Source organism: Choloepus didactylus, chromosome 1, assembly GCF_015220235.1.
Source record: "Choloepus didactylus isolate mChoDid1 chromosome 1, mChoDid1.pri, whole genome shotgun sequence".
NCBI classification, from domain to species: Eukaryota; Metazoa; Chordata; class Mammalia; order Pilosa; family Megalonychidae; genus Choloepus; species Choloepus didactylus.
Genome location: NC_051307.1, coordinates 20,454,660 through 20,474,442, shown reverse-complemented (window position 1 = coordinate 20,474,442; position 19,783 = coordinate 20,454,660). Strand labels below are relative to the sequence as shown.

Here is a 19,783-nt window from a genome sequence, read left to right as displayed (position 1 = left end):
ATTTAGGCCTGTAAATGGGATGCTAAACCTTCCTATAATTATGCCTAAGAGGCACCTCCAGAGAATATCTTTTGTTGCTCAGATGTGGCCTTTGTCTCTCTAAGTCCAACTTGGCAAGTAAATTCATTAACTTCCCTCCTACATGGGGATTGACTCCCAGGGAATGAATCTTCCTGGCAACATTGGACATGACTCCTAGGAATGAGCTTGGCCCTGGCATCAAGGGATTGAAAATGCCTACTTGACCAACAGGGGTTTCAAAAAGAAAGGTAACAAAATAAGGTTACAGTACCTAAGCAATCTCAAGTAGAGTCAAGGGGCTATCCTGGAGGTTTCTCTTATGCAAGCTCCAGCTAGACATCCCAAACAGACACAGTATGCCATGGCCTAACCAACAGTAGTCCTGAAATACCTAGGTCTGTATCTCAGATTCTATAAAATACTCACTAAGTTTTATCTCTCAGAAGCTTAAATCCACCAGAGTGTTCCTATGCCAGACAAGTCCTAAAACTCAGAGGCAACAGCCTCTTTAAGAACATCAACTAGATGCATCCCCTTTACCCATAATGTTGACACTCCTTTTTAATATGAATAAATTAGGGTGGTTATGCCTAGACACCCCTGAAGATTGAGAAAATGATTAAATGAGAGGAAGGGGTAGCAACAGACAGCATAGAATTTAACAAAGGATTATGAAAACTGAAGCTTTATATAAATATATATGTACACATATATTTTTTAGATGCTAGGGTATTAGAATAGCTAGAAGGAAATAACTGAAATGGTGGAACTGTAACCTATAACATTCTTTGAAATTTTCTCTATAGCTATTCATTGAATTGTGCTTTGAAATTTATCACCCTTTTGTGTATACCCTATATTTCACAATAAGGAAAGAAATGAAACTGGAACTGTAACCTATAACATATTTTGAAATTACCCATAGAACTGCTTGTTGAGCTATATTTTGAAAGTTACCAGCTTTCTGTATATATATTTTACAATAATGGAAATAACTGAAATTGTGGAACTGTAACCCATAATATTCTTTGAAATTTACTCTCTACTTGTTAAATTGTGCTTTGAAAGTTATCACTGTTATGTATACATGTTAAAGTTCACAATAAAAAATGCATTAAAAAAAAAAACAGACAGTAGGCAGTTCTTGGGCCATGGGTCGTAGTTTGTCAGTCACTGCTCTGGAGGGAAGAGAAGACTTTTTGGATCAGAAAGTACAGTGCAGATCAGATGACCCAAAATTTATTATTCTTAGTTACCTATGGCATATAACCCAGACAGAGTCCTGTACTGTCCTCTCTTGTTTCCTCAATTTCCCTGCTGTCCTACAAAGGTTTTCTTCACTTAGATATTTGGGAAGAGCATAAGAAGGAAACCTTAGAGGAAAACCATATAGGTTGGCTTGGAGAAATTCGCAGGCCTTTCTTCATTCTGTCCTCCCAGTTGCCACAATCATGAATCTGTTTTATGAAACTAAGTGGAAGAAGGCCAGAAGGGGCATGCAATGGGTTGAAGAAAAGTTGAAAGAGTCAAGAAGTTGAAAAAGAGCGAGAACCTAGGAGAAGGAAAGATACAGACCATGAAATGGGACATCAAATTGGAAAGATGAAAATGGGAAAGAAACAGTTTGAAGCCAGACCACAGAGACTTCAAACCAATGAGATCACTAGACAGAGGAAGGAAAAGAAACAAGATGGTAGCCCTCCAAATGTGTTTTCAGTTTCCACTCATTAGAACTAAAATCTGTACCACTGTGTATTCCTTAAACTCCCAGATGATTTGATCTCACTCTTGGGTAAAATTTAATATCTTAGCTTGCCCTGAGAAAAGTTATTGCCCTCAGATTGCTGACAACCTGCAGAAACTCACACTAGAAGGAATGCTGCTTGTGCATTATTCCTGGAGATGCTATCTCTAGGACATTATGTTTCACAGCCTTTACTGTTTTTGCCCCAGTTAGCTACATCACCCTAGCTATTCCTGGCACATTTTTAAGTCTTTGCACGAGAAAGCAAAGAACATTCCCATGGATATTTTGAAAAGGTCTACAATTGTTTCTGCTTGATCTATGAAGGCTATCCAAACCACAGTCTATATTAAAAATAAATAAGGCTGAGTTTCACCTTTGTGCCCAGCCCACTAAAGGAAGTAAGTCCTCTGTCTCCTGTCTCACATTGTTAGGGTTAAAAGGGACCTTAAAACTCATCAAATGAGGAAAAAAAGCTCTAGCGAGGATATGTGCTTTGACTAAAGTTCTAGAACTATTTGGAGTCAGTAGTAGGGCAAAGATCCAGAAGAATTATTAAACCATCTACTTAGCTACAGAGTATGCCAATTTCATCTCAGAGGAAGGAGAAATTTCCAAAACAGGAAGCCCAAAGAGAAATGCAACTTGAATGTGACCCCTCTTGCCTCATGTTAGGTTATCTGATTTTGCAGGAGCCCAAGCTTCTACAAGCAAAGCTCCTTGAGCCTTTTTACACTTATGAGACACTCTTCTAGGTAGAGTAGTAGAATGATTCTGTCACTAGCAGTCATATGACATTGGGCAAATCACTGATACATTCTAATTCTCAGCTTCCTCATCAGAACAGCAAGGATAACCCAGTAAATCCAAGTCTCAGTGACTGAAGACTGGTGATGTTTGTTGGATGGGGCTATTAAGTTGGGGAGCTATGTAGACATGAAAGGAACTGAGTTGACTTGGACCAAGTTCTGTTCAGAGGACAAAACAAGAGACAGCTAAGCTTGTGTGATAGAAGCTCTGCACATTTTCTTTCAGTCCTCCTGTGAATGCCAACCTAATGGCTTCCAAATGCAAGCACTGACCACTCTCTCAGAAGTGATCTCTCTCTCACCACTGCAACTCACTTGGACCTCATGGGGCATTCCTGAAATACTAGGAGGTTGTTTCAGTTTGCTAAAGCTTATGAAATACAATATACCAGAAGTGGGTTGGCTTTTAACAATGGGGATTGATTAACTTACAATTTACAGCTCTTAGGCCAGGAAAAGTTCTGACTCAAGGCCTCAAGAGGATGATAACTGGACTCTGAAGACAGGCTACCAGCATCGAGGACACCTCTGCCACATGGGAAGCACATGGCCAGCGTCTGCTGGTCCTTTGCTCCTGGGTTTCATTGCTTTCAGCTTCTGGCTTCAGTGGCTTCCTCTCTGAGCTTCTCCAGGGTTTTTCTTCATGAGCTTCTCTTAATTTCATCTCTTTTAAAGGACTCCAGCAAGAAGCTCAAGACCCATCCTGAATGAGGTAGGTCACATCTCAATTGAAATAACCTAGTCAAAAGGTCCCACCCACAGGAGGTCTACACCCACAGGAATGAATTAAAAGAACATGGCCTTTTCTGGGGTTGCTAACAGCTGCAAACCACCACACGGGTCAATGCCCACCCTCCAGAAGCAGCTCTCACTCAGAATTGATGGGAATTGGTAGATAAAAAGCCCAGCTCCCTTGCTCAAGGATGAAAACAGGAGCAACTATTCTGAGGCAAGCTCCATAGTGTCTCAGAGTTCCCCAGCAGAACTGAGCTCCAGTGGTAACTTGGTCAATATCACACCCTTTATTAGGTTCCTGTCCTTTCTTATCTCACCTCCTCACATCCCTACTGCTGCTTCTTGGAATAAACTCCCACTTAAACTATTTGAATGCAGATCCTTGTCTTGGGGTCTGCTACTGGGAATACTCAACCAAAGAAAGCCAAGCAGAAATATCCAGCAGGTAGTTCAAGATGCAAACCTGGGAACTGTCAGAAGGACAAATTGAAGTACATATTTGCAAGTTCTGGAGTATGCATATTCACTGTGTGGTTAGAGAGATTAGAGTAAATTTAAATTTAAATTTAAAAATTAAAAAGTGAAGACAAAGCTGCTAAGTTCAAGAGAGAACATAAGCAGGAAATACTTCTGCAGAGGCCCAACAGGCAGCATCAGAACTTGAAATAGGAAAGCCCTTATAATAAATAAAGTAGGGGACAGAGACAGCAATGAGACCTGTTTTATCTCTCACATACCCATCTCCTAGGAAGATATGCACAAGTTGTGTAAAAAAGAAAGAAATATGTCCCCTTGGCCATCCACCAGTTGGAATCTGTCTACCCTCCAGGAAAGAATGGAGAAAGCAGTTGGTCCCTATCCAGACTTACCCCTTCCATGGAACCTTGCAGATCCAAGTAGATTCCTTGTCTTATACAACTTGAGGTTACAGCTGCCAGGGCAGAGAGGGCAACAGGATCACCATTCCCAGGTGAGCCATTCCTGAGTTTCTGAGATTCAGGTAACATGATCCTTCTGCCTCTTTTCCCCATATGCTTCAGCAAAATATGTGTATGCAGTGGCAGCTACATTTATTTCCAATCCTGACCACGGTCACTCTTAGTTTTTAAGTATTGCTAACTGTGGTGGACTGACTTTAATTCACACTTCTTATCCCCACCTCTAACCGCCACCCCCGTCATGATCCCACCTCCTGGTGTTCTTGCCCTGTGTGACCACCTCCCCTTGAGTGTGGGCCTTCCCACCATCCTCCTGTGACTTGCTTCTAACCAATGTAATACAGCAAAGGGGACACATGATTGCATTACATAAGATTGTAGTGTCCATCTTACTAGAAGACTTTGTCCCTTGCTAGATTTGAGGGAGTAAATGGCCATGTTGTAGAGGCCCACGAGGCAAGGAACTCAGAGTAGCCTCCAACCAACAGTCAGCAAGAGATTGAGGCCCTCATTCCAAGAGGTGCAAGGAACTGAATTTTACCAGCAACCACAGGATTTTGGAAGCAGATCCTGACTCAGCTGAGCCTCAGATGAGACTGCAGCCCTGACTGACTCTTTGATTGCAACACTGGGATAAGGAGGACCCAGCTAAGCCATGCATGGATTCATGATCCACAGAAACTGTGAGATAATAAGTGTGTGTTGTTTTAAGCTATCAAGTTTGTGGTAATATGTTTAGGCTGCAATAGATCATTAAAATGGTGACTAATCTAGAATTGACTTACTATGTCCTAGTCCTAAAATTTTGGCTGCTTTTATTGAATACGTTCAGACAAATAAACCACGTGATTTACAAATTACTGAATTTGCAATTGTCTTTCAAAAACATGATATAATGAATATGGAGGCTATGAAACTGGCAAAAATGATGTCCTCTAACACACAACCCCTTGAGCGGTAAGAGGAGCCATGACAATGGTCAGATCTGATGGAGAACTCCAGAAGTCCCTCTATGACTGCTATGCATCAGAATCAACCTCCAAAAAGAAGGAACTATTCCATGACTGGGACTCCATTGTCCTCACATTTGAGATCCAGGAAGAAATTAGAGAAAAACAGCATTGTGAGAAATAACCAAATGATGAGATGAAGATCTATGATTTGAAACAAAAGAGGCACAAGATTTAAAAAAAAAAAAAAAAAAAAACCTATGTTCCTGAAAAATTGGTGAGACTATCATGCAGAGACAAAACCTCAGGAGAACTCAGGGCTTTAGCCTACACAAAATTCTGCCTGATAAGGGGTGGTTGGCAAGAAATTGACAAGAATAACAATTTGATACTAATTGGTGTAATGCCCTTAATAATTAAAGAAAAGATTTGTAAAATCCCTTGTGGAAGTTCATTTTTTCAGAAACTTAAAGCCTCCAGGTTGTTCCTATGCAGATAAACCCTGAAACCCAGTCTCTCCAAGAACATCAACCAGTTTAATTCCTCTACCTCATAATGTCAACATCCCTTTTCAGCATGAAGAAGTTAGAATGGTCATGGCCCAGATATCCCTGAAGATTGAGAGAATGACCAAATGAGAGGGAGGAGTTGTAATGGAGAAGTTAGGATTTAACAAATGATTATGACTACTGGCTCATTATATAAATATTTCTTTGTAGTTTCTAATGTATTAGAGTAGCCAGAGGAAATACCTGAAAATGTTGAACCATAATCCATAGTCTTGATCTCTTAAAATGATTGCATAACTATATAGCTTTTATCTCGAGACCATGTGATTATAAAAACTTTGGGACTGACACCCCCTTTATCCAGTGTATAGGTAGACAAGTAATAAAATAAAGACATGCATGAAAAAAAAAAACCTTGTGAAGTGACTTTACTGTAATCTGCTTTAACTATACATGGAGCCTAGAAGAGTACATAAACAAGGCTTTTACTATATGTTCAAGTCTTATCTTCTAATGTATTTATGTGGATGGTTCAAGGGACTCAGGAACTGCTTCTTTTCTTTCTTGAACTCATCCCTCCCAATTCCTTCACAGACATGGGTTCTTTGACATGGGTTCATGCTCCTCCTGCCCAATGTCTCATGGTTGATCAGGATAATTCCCCTCCCACAGGGGCCCCACTGTCCTTTTATCTCCACTGTGTCCCCTACCTGAATGTCCTGCCTTTTCTTCACCTTCAGCTCCAACATGGCTGTCAGTCATTCCATTCCATATGGTTCTTCTATGAAAGAGGCTGAAGAATGAGGTATCAGGATATTAGGGAAATATGGAGAAGGGGAGAAGAGAGTCAGCTTCTCATTGTATCTCTGAGAGACTGAGACCTCTCACAGCTAGATGCAACCTCTTCTGAGGGCATGGCTTTCATATGTTATTCCTCTGCTCAAACATCATGTACTTCCTTACCTTGGACTTCACTCTGATACCCATGAGCCACACCTCAATGGAAAAGTAAGAGAACACTGGAGATTGGTGGAAGTGAAAGGCCATCCAGCCACACTCTCTACCTAACTGAACTCCTTGAACCATCCAAGAATGAATGCCACTTCCTCCCCACCATGGCCATCAAATACCATGGAAAGAGTGAGGTGTGTTATACTGTGTGGGCATACTAAGGGCAGCATCCAGACACTTGGAGTGTTCACACCATGATATTAGTTTTCCACTTGCTACAACAAATACCATACAATGGGTTGACTTAAACAATAGCAATTCATTTGCTCAAAATTTTGAGGCTAGAAGAGGTCCAAAATTGAGGCATCAGCAAGGTAATGCTTTCTTCCTAAAGACTGTGGAATTCTGGAGCTGTTTGCTGGCAATCCTAGGGGTTCTTTGGTTTTTCCATCACAAGGCCATACACACAGTAGCATTTTCTTTCTCTTCCAAGTTTTGTTGACTTCTAGCTTCTGGCTGTTCCCTGTGGTTTCTCTATGTCTGAATTTCATTCTGCTTATAAAGGCCTCCAGTGACCTGGATTAAACTGATTCAGTTGGCCAAAACTTAGCTAAAACCAACATCCTCCAAAGATCCTATTACAATGGTTTAACAGCCATGGGAATGGATTAAGATTATGAACATGTTTTTCTGGGGTTCATAATTCAATCCTCAACATCCCTCTTATTTTATGAGTCAGCCAAAAGAATGAGAAGATTTCAGAATGTCCTCTATATGGAAAGATCACCTCTTCTCCACTTCAGAGGTCCATTATCTCACACCCCTTGTTGGGAATTGAATCATGTTCCCCCCCAAAAGACATGTTCAAAATTTAATCTGCATTGCTGTGGTTGTGAACCCATTTGTAAATAGGACTGACTGGTGATGTTATTATTAGTTAAAGGTGTGTCCAGATTGAATCAGGATGGGTCTTAATCCAAATTAAAGAGTGCAAATTTGGACACAGTCAAAGAAGTCAGAAGACATAGAAGCCAGAAGTCAGAGAAAGCCACAGGAGAAGACCAAGTATGTTCAGTCTGCCACCCACTCCTAGTTAGGGTGCAAGAGGGAGAATACAGCATCTCTTTAGTCTTATCTAGAACACAACCAGTGTATCATCTCATGAGTATTAAAGACAGTGATGTGGATTCCTTCTGCACCAGTTTCCAAGTTTCCAGATGGATTGAAGACCATCAATCCAATCTCTAGGGTCCAGTTGCATTTTATACACTGGCAAGAATCCTATCTGGTCCACTAGTAGATATGAGATTCCTCTAGAAGTCAGTTATCTTAGGCCCATGTGGGACCCCCATTTTCCATAACAAGATTCAATCTCTGGCGTGAAACTCCTGATTGCCCTGGATGAAGTGTATTTTTTGCTGGATGAGGTATATTTTTGTTGTTGCTTAAGAGTGATGCTGGGCTGAGGGTTAGCTAATTTGTACTGTATCTTTCAGTTCAATAACATGTGGAAGGCCCCCTTGTTATCTCCTCAAAAATGGAGGTCAAGAGTCCTACTAGAGCTTTTAGCAAAGGAGAATTAAGCCAGTGCTTTGGTTCCTATAGCACTGTATGTATGCAGTAGATCCCCATATTTGGAATCCATTGCCCTTTCTATTCCAGATAGAAATTTCCTAGAATATTATTAAGTAAGGTTATGGGTTCCCAAGAAGACGATACAAAATAATTGTCATAATTTTTAATCCCTGCCCTTTTAAATATTTCCCATTGGAACAGATCTTCATTGTCTCCCACTTGGTCATAATGATTAAATCAGGAGACTAGTGAACTGAGAAATTTTTCCACAGAGTCCATGAAGTGAAGGCTCTCTTATCCTAGGTAGAATAAGCCTGGACATAGAAGGTAAAATAAATGTTACTAAAATTATCTTGCACAAATTATCCAGTTCCAAAGACAAAAATTCAGAGCTAACTCTAATGGTTTCCTATTCTGGATCATTCCTTTGTGAGCAATGGTTTGCACTGAATGCATTGCTTAGAAGGGTCACATTTTGACTAAACATCCTCTGCCTTTGGGCTAAAGGCTTGCATCAACTAAATTAGGATGCATCAAAATCATCACCCAGCATCCTCGGTATCATGGAGTAGTACTTCTGAGACAAGAGTAACTCTCATTTTTTTCTTTTGTGGTGAAAATAAAATATGAAATTGAAAGAGATGCCCCTTCTCTTCCTCTCCCTCATACCTGGTAGGGTGGATCCTCAGTTATAAAAGCCAAGGGGCAGAGCCAGAGCTCTCCTTCCTGGGTGACTTGGGAGCTGTCATCTTTCTCACTTTCCTCTCTCCATCATCTGGCTGCAGGGAAGATCCCTGACCATGCGGGCAGCTTATAAGTACACCACTGTTGGGACTCTGCACTCCTTTCCAGTTTTCTTGCTCTGAGATCAGCACTCTCTCCTTAATGTGCCTGGGCCTATGCTCACTTTTTTAAGGTTGCAGCTGATGCTTTTTACATCACTAGTTAGTTTTTGATCACTATAATCACATGGTATGTAAGATGAACTATTTCATTTTTATATATCATATATAATATTATATATGTGGTATAATACAGTAATAAAAAATGTATACACATTAATGTAATAAACGTATTTTTATTTATATTAATGGGTGATACCTTATATATAGTGCCTCTTAGAACTCTTTCACCTCATTTCCAGGCACAAGTTTATGAAAATTAACTTACTTCTACTCTTTGTAGATCCCACTTTCAGAAGTCTTTAACTTTAACAACTTTTATAGTCATTTACACATGCAGACACTCATGTTATTTTTCGCTTTTCTCACAGTGACTAAAATAGGCAAAGTAATGAAGACTGCAGTCCTTTGTCAAATTTGGCTTGCCAAACGAGAATATAAGCTTTGTGAGAACTCAGCTGAGTGCTGGATCACTAGAGAATCCCCATTAACTCACCCTTAGAGCAGCATGAATTCATGGGTGGAGGTGGGTGATCTGGTATCCTTTGTGTTGTGTTAAATCCCAGGGAGAAGGATTCTGTTGGATCATTGGCCATGAAATGCACCCAAAATAACTCACCCACAGCCACAGGAACACGCTCACCTGGCCAAGACTTGAGTGCTGCCTGTCATGACCCCAGCCCCTTCCATGGGGGTGATGTCAGAACAACTGCCCTCCATTAAACTCCTGTACAAGCAGCGTTTGCCTGTGTGGGTGCAATCACTGTTATCAATTGGAAAGAACCTTCATGCATGGAATATTTTAATTCCAGATGAAGAAAAGCCAACTAATTCCACAGTAATATAGAAGCTGGGATTTCACCCCTTTCTAATTGACAAGAGGTTCTGAAGTAAGAAAAGTAACTCAGGCATTGTGGCTGTGCCTTTGTAAGAGATAGAACAACCATTCATTCTGTAGTTGGGTGTGTGAGGCCCTGAATCCTCTAGACTCGATACCCTAGTTTACCTCAAGCACATTCTCCACGGGGTAGCACTTCTGAGGTAATAGTAACTCTTGTCTGAGTACTGAATTTATCTTCACAGGTGCCATAACTGATTTTTATTTGCCATCCCCAGAACAAGACTTTTGTGATGTTTGAGAAGTCCTGTCTTTCCAAGTTGTGTCGTTCAGCTCACAAAAGATTCAACGAGGAAGTAGAGGTTTGTGGACAGCTTATCCACTCTCGTGCATTCCAATAAATCCTCAGCCACATCTTGGATCCTCAATAGGACACCACTCTCACAGTTAGTAGGAAAAAAACCCTTTCCTTTGGGACTTTTCCTCTTCTCTATATCCCAATGAGCCCAGTCTCTTTAAGTCCTTTCCTCCCTTCCTTCAGGGTTCTTCTTCTTGGGTTTTCCTCACCCATTCTGTTCCACCTGTCTCCAGACAAGGAAAGAGGATGAGGGATCAGGCTTCCCAACTTGGGAGTCAAGACCTTTCCATGCATCAAGATCGAACTCCCCTTAGGGTATCTCCTGAGTATTGATATGCTATGTGTCTCTGTCTCTTTCTCCACCTTGAGTCAGTACCAAATGCTGCCTCCCTTTTCTTACTCTAGCCATGACTCAGGATAAGGAAGGAAGAATTTAAAAAGAAACACACAGACACACCCAACATACTAGTATTTATAGAGCACTCAGTAAATGCCAGACAACTGGGATGAGTGCTTTAGAAACATTTTCTCAATTAATCCTCACAAACAACCCTATTACTTCCACTTCATAGATAAGGACATTGAGTCATAGGGGTCATACAACTAGTAAGTGGTAAGCCAAGACTTGAACCATAGTTCATAATCACCATTGTGCTTGCTGAACAGGACACAGGATTGCCAAGTACTACATGACAATAATGGACCTTGTATTCTCTGGAGTTGCAATTCAGACACAGATGATTTGAAAGTATGAAGTCAGATATTTTCTTATTGGTTTAGGGAAGATGTTCTCAACCAGGCATGATATGCCTCCAGAGGACATTTGGCAATGTCTGGAGACATTTTTGGTTGTCATACTTGGGGGAAGGAGGATACTACTGGCATTTAGTGGGCAGAGGCTAAGGATGCTGGTAAACATCCTACAGTGCCCAATATACCTGGACAACAAAGTACTTCCAGACCCAGAATGTCAACAGTGCCAAGGTTGAAACACATGCTCTGGGGGTTTGGTCTAGTTGGCACATTTATTACATCCTACCACATTGGTCTTCATGTTCTTTTGTTCTCTATGACCATTCTAACAGTCTTGTTTTATGTTCATCTTTTACTGTGAGGCACCCCAGTTCCTTTTAGGAAGCAGGGACAATGTGGATAAAGGAGAAACTGGATTTCAAAGAGTCTTCCAAAGAGCAGCTCCCTGCTTGGAACAATGCTCTGAGGGCACTATTTTGGGAAGAGTGACCAAGCAGGCCAACTGTCTATCATTTACACCTCACCTCAGAACTGGACCAGTGCTTCCTGGAATCCTGTCTGAGGAAAGCAGTTGGGGGTGGGGAGAGTGGTTGCACTAGAACATGCCGTTGCAATGAGAAATCTTGAAAGAAAAAAAAAAAAAAATCAAAAGAACAAACCTGTAATGTGATGCCAGCATTAACAGCTCTTCATGAGCCATAAGTCAAGAGAAACTAAAATAATTTCCATCACACTCATACGGCATGTTCTCTGGGAATTGCAAGAAAAGAAGAGAGAATGTGGAGAAAATACATTGTTCTATCATTCTGTAATCAAGGCTAAATAGTCAGAAGATAAATTCAACAGCTTCAGCAATAAAATGTCTGTCCCAACCCATGCCTATATTGAGAAAGCCCTAAAAGTCAAAGAATGATAGATGTTAAGGCAACTTCAGTGGAAAACATCTTTGTTTGCATTAAAGGACTCACACATAAACTCTGAAAGCATGCTATCAACCAAAGAAAATATTTTAATTTGCCTTTCTAATATTTCTATAGGGACAAAATCAACTTGTTTAAAATGTTGCCTGGCTGGTCTCTGATTTTGGCAGCTCATAACACTGTCTTACCACCACAAAAATTATTAATCATTACGTCAGTTTCTTTAAAAAGCAATCCAGATTTTATCCAGGTCTGGGTAAAGGTTATTTATACCTTAGAATGTTAACTGCTTCATGTCAAAGGAAAGTATGGAAAGTGTTATAATTATTACCTCATTTAATATCTTTTGAAATTATATTTTTTGGAAAATTTTTCTCATATAATTCTTTGAGCCTGGGATATTTGTCATCCCTGTCCACCAAAATTATTCTTATCATTCAAGGCCTAACTCAGATATCATTTTCCCTATAAAACTGAAACCAGTCCCCCATCAGCATTAACCAAAGGTTCCTCTTTGCTCCCAATTACATTGCTTCTATCTTCTCTAAGCTTTTATAATGATCAGTTTGTTTCTTCATGATAATTATTTGTGTGTGTCTGTAATTCTGAGCTGAAACACCCTCAAGGGGAGGGATAACATTTTATTCATTTTGCATCCCCAGAAACTGACAAGGTACTTAGGTTTAGTAAGCATCCAACATTCTTTGATTAGATTATATGATATCATATGAATTTTGTCAGATGGAAATTGTTGTTCAGTTTTTTCCTTGGTTTCTTTGAAGTAGTTTGCTCTTGTATAGTCTCACGAATTTGGATCTCACCTCTTAGCACACTCCAAGTGGGGTGACTGAGGTCCTGAATATTTGGCCGGATTCTAAGTGCTACAGGGAAGCTAGCTTCCTAATAGCTAATTAAGGTAATGATTAAGGTAGGCTCTTCCATAAACACTTTCAAAACTGCCCCACTTCTTCATTCCCTCACTCAGCAACTCCCTCATTTGTTATCAGCTAATGACATTTAAGTACTTAATTCGTAATAAGCATTTTCAGCAACTGGAAACCAAAAAGGGCATAGAACTGACATCATAAAAAAGAAATGTAGGAGCATATTAATAGAAGAGTCTACCTTTTAATATCTAAAAACTAAAATATAGAAAAGATCATTTTAACAGAAAATATTCACCCAGAATATGCCCTCAGTAGGCAAGGAAAATTTGTTTTCAGGAAAGACAGGGACTATCTTAGTAATTGGATTTGAAATGTAGACAATGTACCACTGAGATAGCATAAATAGTGTAAAGGTCACCAGCCATGTGTGGTGACAGTAAATGCAAAGATGAATACAGAGACAGGAATCACTTCTAGGGAACTCCCAGCCACAATGAACTGGTGTTCTACACCAAACCCTCCACTGCTTCTCCCAGAAAGAAAAGGCTCCACCAATCTGGTTTAATTTTATTCTCTATAACCTGATACCTGATTTTCCTGTAGCAGAAAAACTATTCCCAGGCTGTAGTTTGTGGCTGGGATTCTGCTATAAATATCAAGAATGGTACAAATCTTTCAGAAGCTGTGGAATTGTTTGCATCAACAAGGAAATCATATATAATTTAAGAGTTGCCTCCCAGGATTTCCTTATCATTTACATTCTTATAACTTCAACTCTGGGTAGAAAACCAGAGATATATAGGTCCTAATTTTGGCCATGCTTTTGACATGTGTTTATAAACCACTTAATTTAGACCACATTTCCCCCTCTTCAAAATAAAAATTAGATGAGTTTATTCCTAAAATCCACTCCAAATCTAGATCTATGATCTGTGGAGTCTAACGATTTTTACGTTCAGGTGGCTTCAGATTGCTCTGGAGCATTCTGTAAAGATATCTGGAAAATCAAGCTTACCTGTTAAAAACTATTGCCAATATAAAGAGACTAAGAGATGTAAGCATTCAGAATTCCCTCAAAATTTTATTTATTTATCCCTTTTCTCCAATAATTTGATGATATCATAAGGACATTTCCAAGGTCACTAAAAGTAGAAATATTTCCTGCCCCAAATCTATTTTTGAAGATATAGTATTATTCCCTTCAGATTTTTATTTCTAAATTATATATTCCTGAGTGGAATGTAGCTCATTAAAAGAAGAGCATCTTCATGATATTCAATTTCAACAAGAATATCTCATCACATTACCTTCAAGTTCCATCTAAATTGGGGTCAGTCTCATTTTAATGGAGAATTTTATGAGAAAAACCTGGCAGTAAATGATCTTACAAATGGAAATTATATATTCTAGAAAGGAAGAGCTTTGTTTCAGTAAAGAGAAAATTTAGGTCATAATGAAGTAAGATCTTCAAGAAAAATTTATCTCAAGCCCTTTTTATTCATTTAGTTTTTATAGTTTAATATTTTACAAACTTTAGTAGAACTGAAGGTGTTATTAGAGATGATTTAATGCAACCCTCTTATTTTAGAGATTAGGAAATTGAGGACATGGTTGATGCCATGGTAAACTGGATGACTAGTATTGAAGAAGATGTTGGGGATGAGGACAGAATGATGGGTTGGACTTGCTGAGACAGAGGTGCCTACCAGGCATCCAGGTGCAGTAAACAGATGGTCATACAGGTCTAGTACTCAAAATTTGGCTTGAAATATATAAATGTGTATACAAGATAAGCATGTGAATAGTAACTTTAACCACGGATAAGGGATTGATAAAGAGAATGCAAAGGAGCCAGAGAAAGATCAGTGCAAGAGGAGTCAGAAGTGGTCACATGGAAGTCAAGAAGTGAATCTTTATTCCAACAACATCAAAATCTACTGCAAAGCTCCACAAGAAGGACTCTGAAGGGCGTTTGAATATAGCAACGCCAAAGGTCATTGACAACATTAACATGAGTAGTTTCAGTGGAGTGATGGATATGGAAGCCAATTTATAATGTATTAAATAGTAAGTAGAAAGGAAGGAGACTAAGTGGACACCACTCTTACAAGTTGTTATTGAAAAGTAGAAGAAAAATTGTGCAATTCTCATAGGTGCAAGTATTATTAAGATGGGAGAGACTGTTTAAATGCCATTGGAAAGGGTCTAATAGAGAGCTAGAGATGAAGAGGTAAAGGAAAAGAAAAGAGAAAACATAAATGTGAAATGGCCTCTAAGAAACACTGGCAGAAAAGCTCCTGCAAATGAGTTATAGGTTCTATTTCTTTGCATTTTTAGAGGAATGACACCTTTTTTTATTCAGAGAATAGGGAAGAAATTAATAGGGGTTAGGATAGCAAAGACAGGCAATGTCAGAAGAATTTGTAGACTTCAGGGAGTTTCAGTAGTGTCATAACCCTCAAGCGTGGTGGCAGGACAAGCAGCATGCACTCAGAATTTCTTTTCAAAATTTGAGGTATGAATAAACATGAGCAGAATCTCCTACACCTTATATAGGCAGCCTGGTTCAAAACATGGGTCACACCTCTTTTAACATGAAGGTTATTGACACAAGTCAGTGACTAACCTGACTGCTTGTTCAGCTTCATCAGCCCACCTCATAATAGGTACAGAATGAGGTACAATTCGGAAAAAATTTTGCCCCCCTCAGATGCTGCTACATATAGTTCTCTTCACACAAGTGTAGTAAGAGTAGGTGAAGGATTATGGACTGTGGTTACTCAATTTATTATTGAACACATCTTTCACTAAAATTTGTTGATTTGATTTTCTCTAGACATTAGGTATTTCTGTTAAAATGGTTTTGATTCAAATCACAGAATATCCAGTTCAAAGTAACTCAAACAAGAAGAATCCTTGTGATAAGGCAATCCAGGTTGGTTAACTCAGTAGATGTCGAATGTCATCAAAGACACTGGTGCTATCTCCATTTCAGTTTTGTTGTTCTCATTATGTCAGTATGTCAAAATATGGCTGTAGCAGCGGGACAGTGTTGAATTTTACCTGAACGCTGTGATCCTGGAAAGCAGCAGACGTTAAGAAATCCCACCTCCATTATGTTACTGTCCAGAACGACCTTAACGTCTCCTTAGCTTGACTAAATTTTAGACAGCTTCTTCCTGACTCTAGGCCCTGGCCACCCTTACTGTGGCCCTTACAGAATCTAGATAGGAAATATTCCACTTGGCCTCCACACTAAATTCAAGAGCTATCATGTCATGGTCACACCCTGTTGTTTGGCCTCCCATTCATACCTTCCCATTAGCTCATCCCAGTCCTTACAAACTCTCCTGCCCTCTGCTTCAGTGGAGTTGAACCCTGTCTCTCTCTCCAAATGTGATAGCCTTCTGGTCTCCCCTCTATCACACTAGCCTTCTGATCTCTCTCTCTGTCTTCTCTATTGCATATAATTTTGAATAATGTCATCCTTGCCTGTTTCACATTGTCCAGTGCAGAATTTGTCCTTGACATGCATCAGCTGACCACTCCAGAAACAAGTTTCTGTTTGTATATCAATTGTTTTCAACAAGGAAATTTCCAGAAGCTCCCCAATTTACTTCTTCTCAGATCCTATAGGCTAGATTTATTCTCATGTCCATTGATTTAAGAACCAATCTCTGGAAAGGGAATGAATCCACCATGATTGGTTTAGATCAACCGTAATTCACTCCCTGGCATCTACAGAGGTTGTTACCTACCATGAACTCATGGGAATGTGACACTATGACAAAATCAAACTTCTGCCTGTATTAAAATGTCATGGGGCTCTAAAATAGTCTTAACCAGCTGTGGGAAATTGAGAAGAGGATAATAGAGGAAGCCTACAAAAATACCATGGCCTTACTTAAGAAAAAAACCCACTTTGGAGGACCAGATTATGAGGAAGGCCCAAATAGCCTGAGTAATGAAGAGGAGTTCTTTGATGCTGTTGAAGCTGCTCTTGACACACAAGATAAAATAGAAGAACAGTCACAGAGTGAAAAGGTCAGGTTACAGTGGCCTACATCCTTGCCATTGGAGATGCCTTTTCTTCTGTGGGGTCTCATAGATTTGTCCAAAAGCCAAGTAGTTGCTCTTCCTCCTTGTCTTCCATTGATCTAGTCAGTATCTGGCAATGTTCACACATTCAGCTCCCAGATTGAAGGGATAGTGCAGAACCACATAACTTATTCATTACAGGATGAAGGTGGAGATGCCAAATGGCAGTTGGTTGTAGAAGGAGAAATGAAGGTATACAGAAGAGAAGTTGAAGAAAATGGGATTGTTCTGGATCCTTTGAAAGCTACCCATGCAGTTAAAGGCATGACAAGGCATGAGGTCTGCAATTACTTTTGGAATGTTGATGTTCACAATGACTGGGAAACAACTACAGAAAACTTTCATGTGATGGAAACATTAGCTGATAAGGCAATCATCGTTTATCAAATGCACAAGAGAGTGTAGCCATCTTCTCAGAGAGATGTATTCTATCTTTCTACTATTCAAAAAATACCAGCCTTGACCAAAAATGACCCTGAAAACTGGATAGTTTGTAATTTTCCTGTGGATCATGATGGTGCTCCTCTAAACAATCGATGCATCTGTGCCAAATTAAATATTGCAATGATATGTCAAACCTTGGTAAGCTCACCAGAGGGAAACCAGGAGATTAGCAGGAATAACATTCTAAGCAAGATTACATATGCAGCCAATGGATCCCTAGAGGATGGGCACCAGCTTCAGTGTTAAGGGCAGTGGCAAAGCAAGAGTATCCCAAGTTTCTAAAGTGTTTTATTTCTTATGTCCAAGAGAAAACTGTAGAAAACCTATTTTGTTCTAGTATTAACAGTGACTGAAGGCAAGGTTATGTGATGTTCCACATTGGGGAAAAAAAGTATATTTGAATGTTCTAAGCTGGAACATAGGATGTATAGTCTTGTCTTTGGTCCAATACATTGGCCTTGTGTACCAAATGATGAAATAGTGCAATAGCAAAGCTGAGCATCTAACACTAGCTGTCTCCTACTAGATCTCCTTGCTCAGTGTAAAACTATAAATACATGAAAAATTACATATATATGGCTATATTTTTATTTGCTTGCTCCTAGAGGAGAAAAAAATCAACCTTGAATCACAGCTAGGATTTGATGCTTTAATTTTTGGAAGCTTTTTTCAGAATTTTTAATATACTATGGTCCAGCCTAAGATCCTCCATTGTATCAGGTTTTACGCACAAAAGAAAAGCACAAAAGTTGAACGCACATAGGGCGCGTGCTTTCTGTGCACCAAATATCTTGAGGGGGCTCTTTTTTCAGGCCTACATTCAAATCTGTGTCCAGAATTTTCTGACTTTGTCACTTTGTATAATCATAGGATTCTTTGCTGCTGACTTCTGTAATGATTCATGCTATGTAAACTGTCTCTTAATAACTGAGGGCTGTTAATAATCAGTGATTTTGCCTTTTCTATAGTCTTACTCCCATGAAGAACTTTGGTTCTGATGGAGAAAGTGTGAAAAGCTTTATTTTTCCCCCAGATAGCTTTATATTTCTACCATATTTTTTCAGTTGTATACTGTGGACAAGAGATTTTTTTCAGTTTGTTACACAGTTTGGTAATTCCTATATTAGTTCTGCCTGCCTCCAAACAGAAACATACAAATCTTGTGGATATAGACTACTTTCTGGTAAAATGATAAAGATAAAATCAGCTCATGTTTTCCTGAAATTTGTAAGAGAATATATGGTATTACTTGTTAAAGCAAAAAAAAAACAACAAAAAAAGTTATGGTGGCATTAGGGTAGGCAAACAACACTGTCACAACAGAAAGAAGTATACATTTGAAAGTGTAAGAAAACTAGTAACAAAGGAAGTAACTTTGGGGTAAGAATATAAGCCTGTCTCAACTTCCCAAAGATGAAAGATAAAGTCACCAAGGAGTGTTTGATTTCAGGAAGATTTTCAGAAGCCTGGTTAGGGAATTTACTTATTCAACAAAGTTAATGAGAATTTTGTGTCCACTAAGGTTCTGTGATGGTTTGGAATTGCATGTTCTTAAAGTTAATCCATTCTTATGAGTGTGGCACCATTGTAAGTAGGAACTTTTGATAAGGTTACTTCAGTGGTGTGACCCACCTCAATCAGGAAGGGTCTCAATCCTATTACTGGAGTCTTTTATAAGGGAATGAAATTCAGACAAAGAAAGAGAAAGCCACAGAAGCAAGAAGCTGAAAGCAACAAACCAGAACACAAAGGAGAGATCAGCAGACACCATCAAGTGCCTTGCCATGTGACAGATGAGCCAAGGATCACCGGCAGCCAGTCTGGGGGAAAAAAGCATTACCTTGATGATGCCTTGATTTGTGTGTTTTCCTGGCCTAAAAACCATGAGTGAATAAATTCCCATTGTTTAAGCCAAATCATTTCATGGCATTTGCTTTGAGCAGCCTAGGAAACTAAAACAGTCCAAAGTAAATTTCCCAAATCTAAATAACAACTTTCCTTGTGTATAAGACCTCTAAAATCCCATAAAAACCTTTATTTAAAAAAAAATAAATTCTGAATTTTGATGACATTCTCAATAGCACAAAAGAATTGTCCCAAATTTCTAGATTTCAAATACTTTTCTTAAATATCAAAATTTCAAAGGGCAGAACAAATTTCCATGAAATCCACAGGACAGATGTCAGGTATGATGATAATAGTTTTGTCTCTTTTGCCAAACTTATCTCAATAACTTTGCCTGTGTTTTTCATTGAACTGTGTATGTATGCATGCATGTGTATATGTGTGTGTATACCTATGTGGCTATTCTTCAAATTCTCCTTTTAACTGGTTCTTAATGAATTAAGTAA

At 39.2% G+C, this 19,783-nt stretch overlaps 1 pseudogene; it reads left to right on the top strand.

Annotated features, from left to right (window-relative positions):
• Window positions 1-16,589: 16,589 nt before the first annotated feature.
• LOC119545600 lies at window positions 16,590-17,785 on the top strand (annotated as a pseudogene).
• Window positions 17,786-19,783: the final 1,998 nt, after the last annotated feature.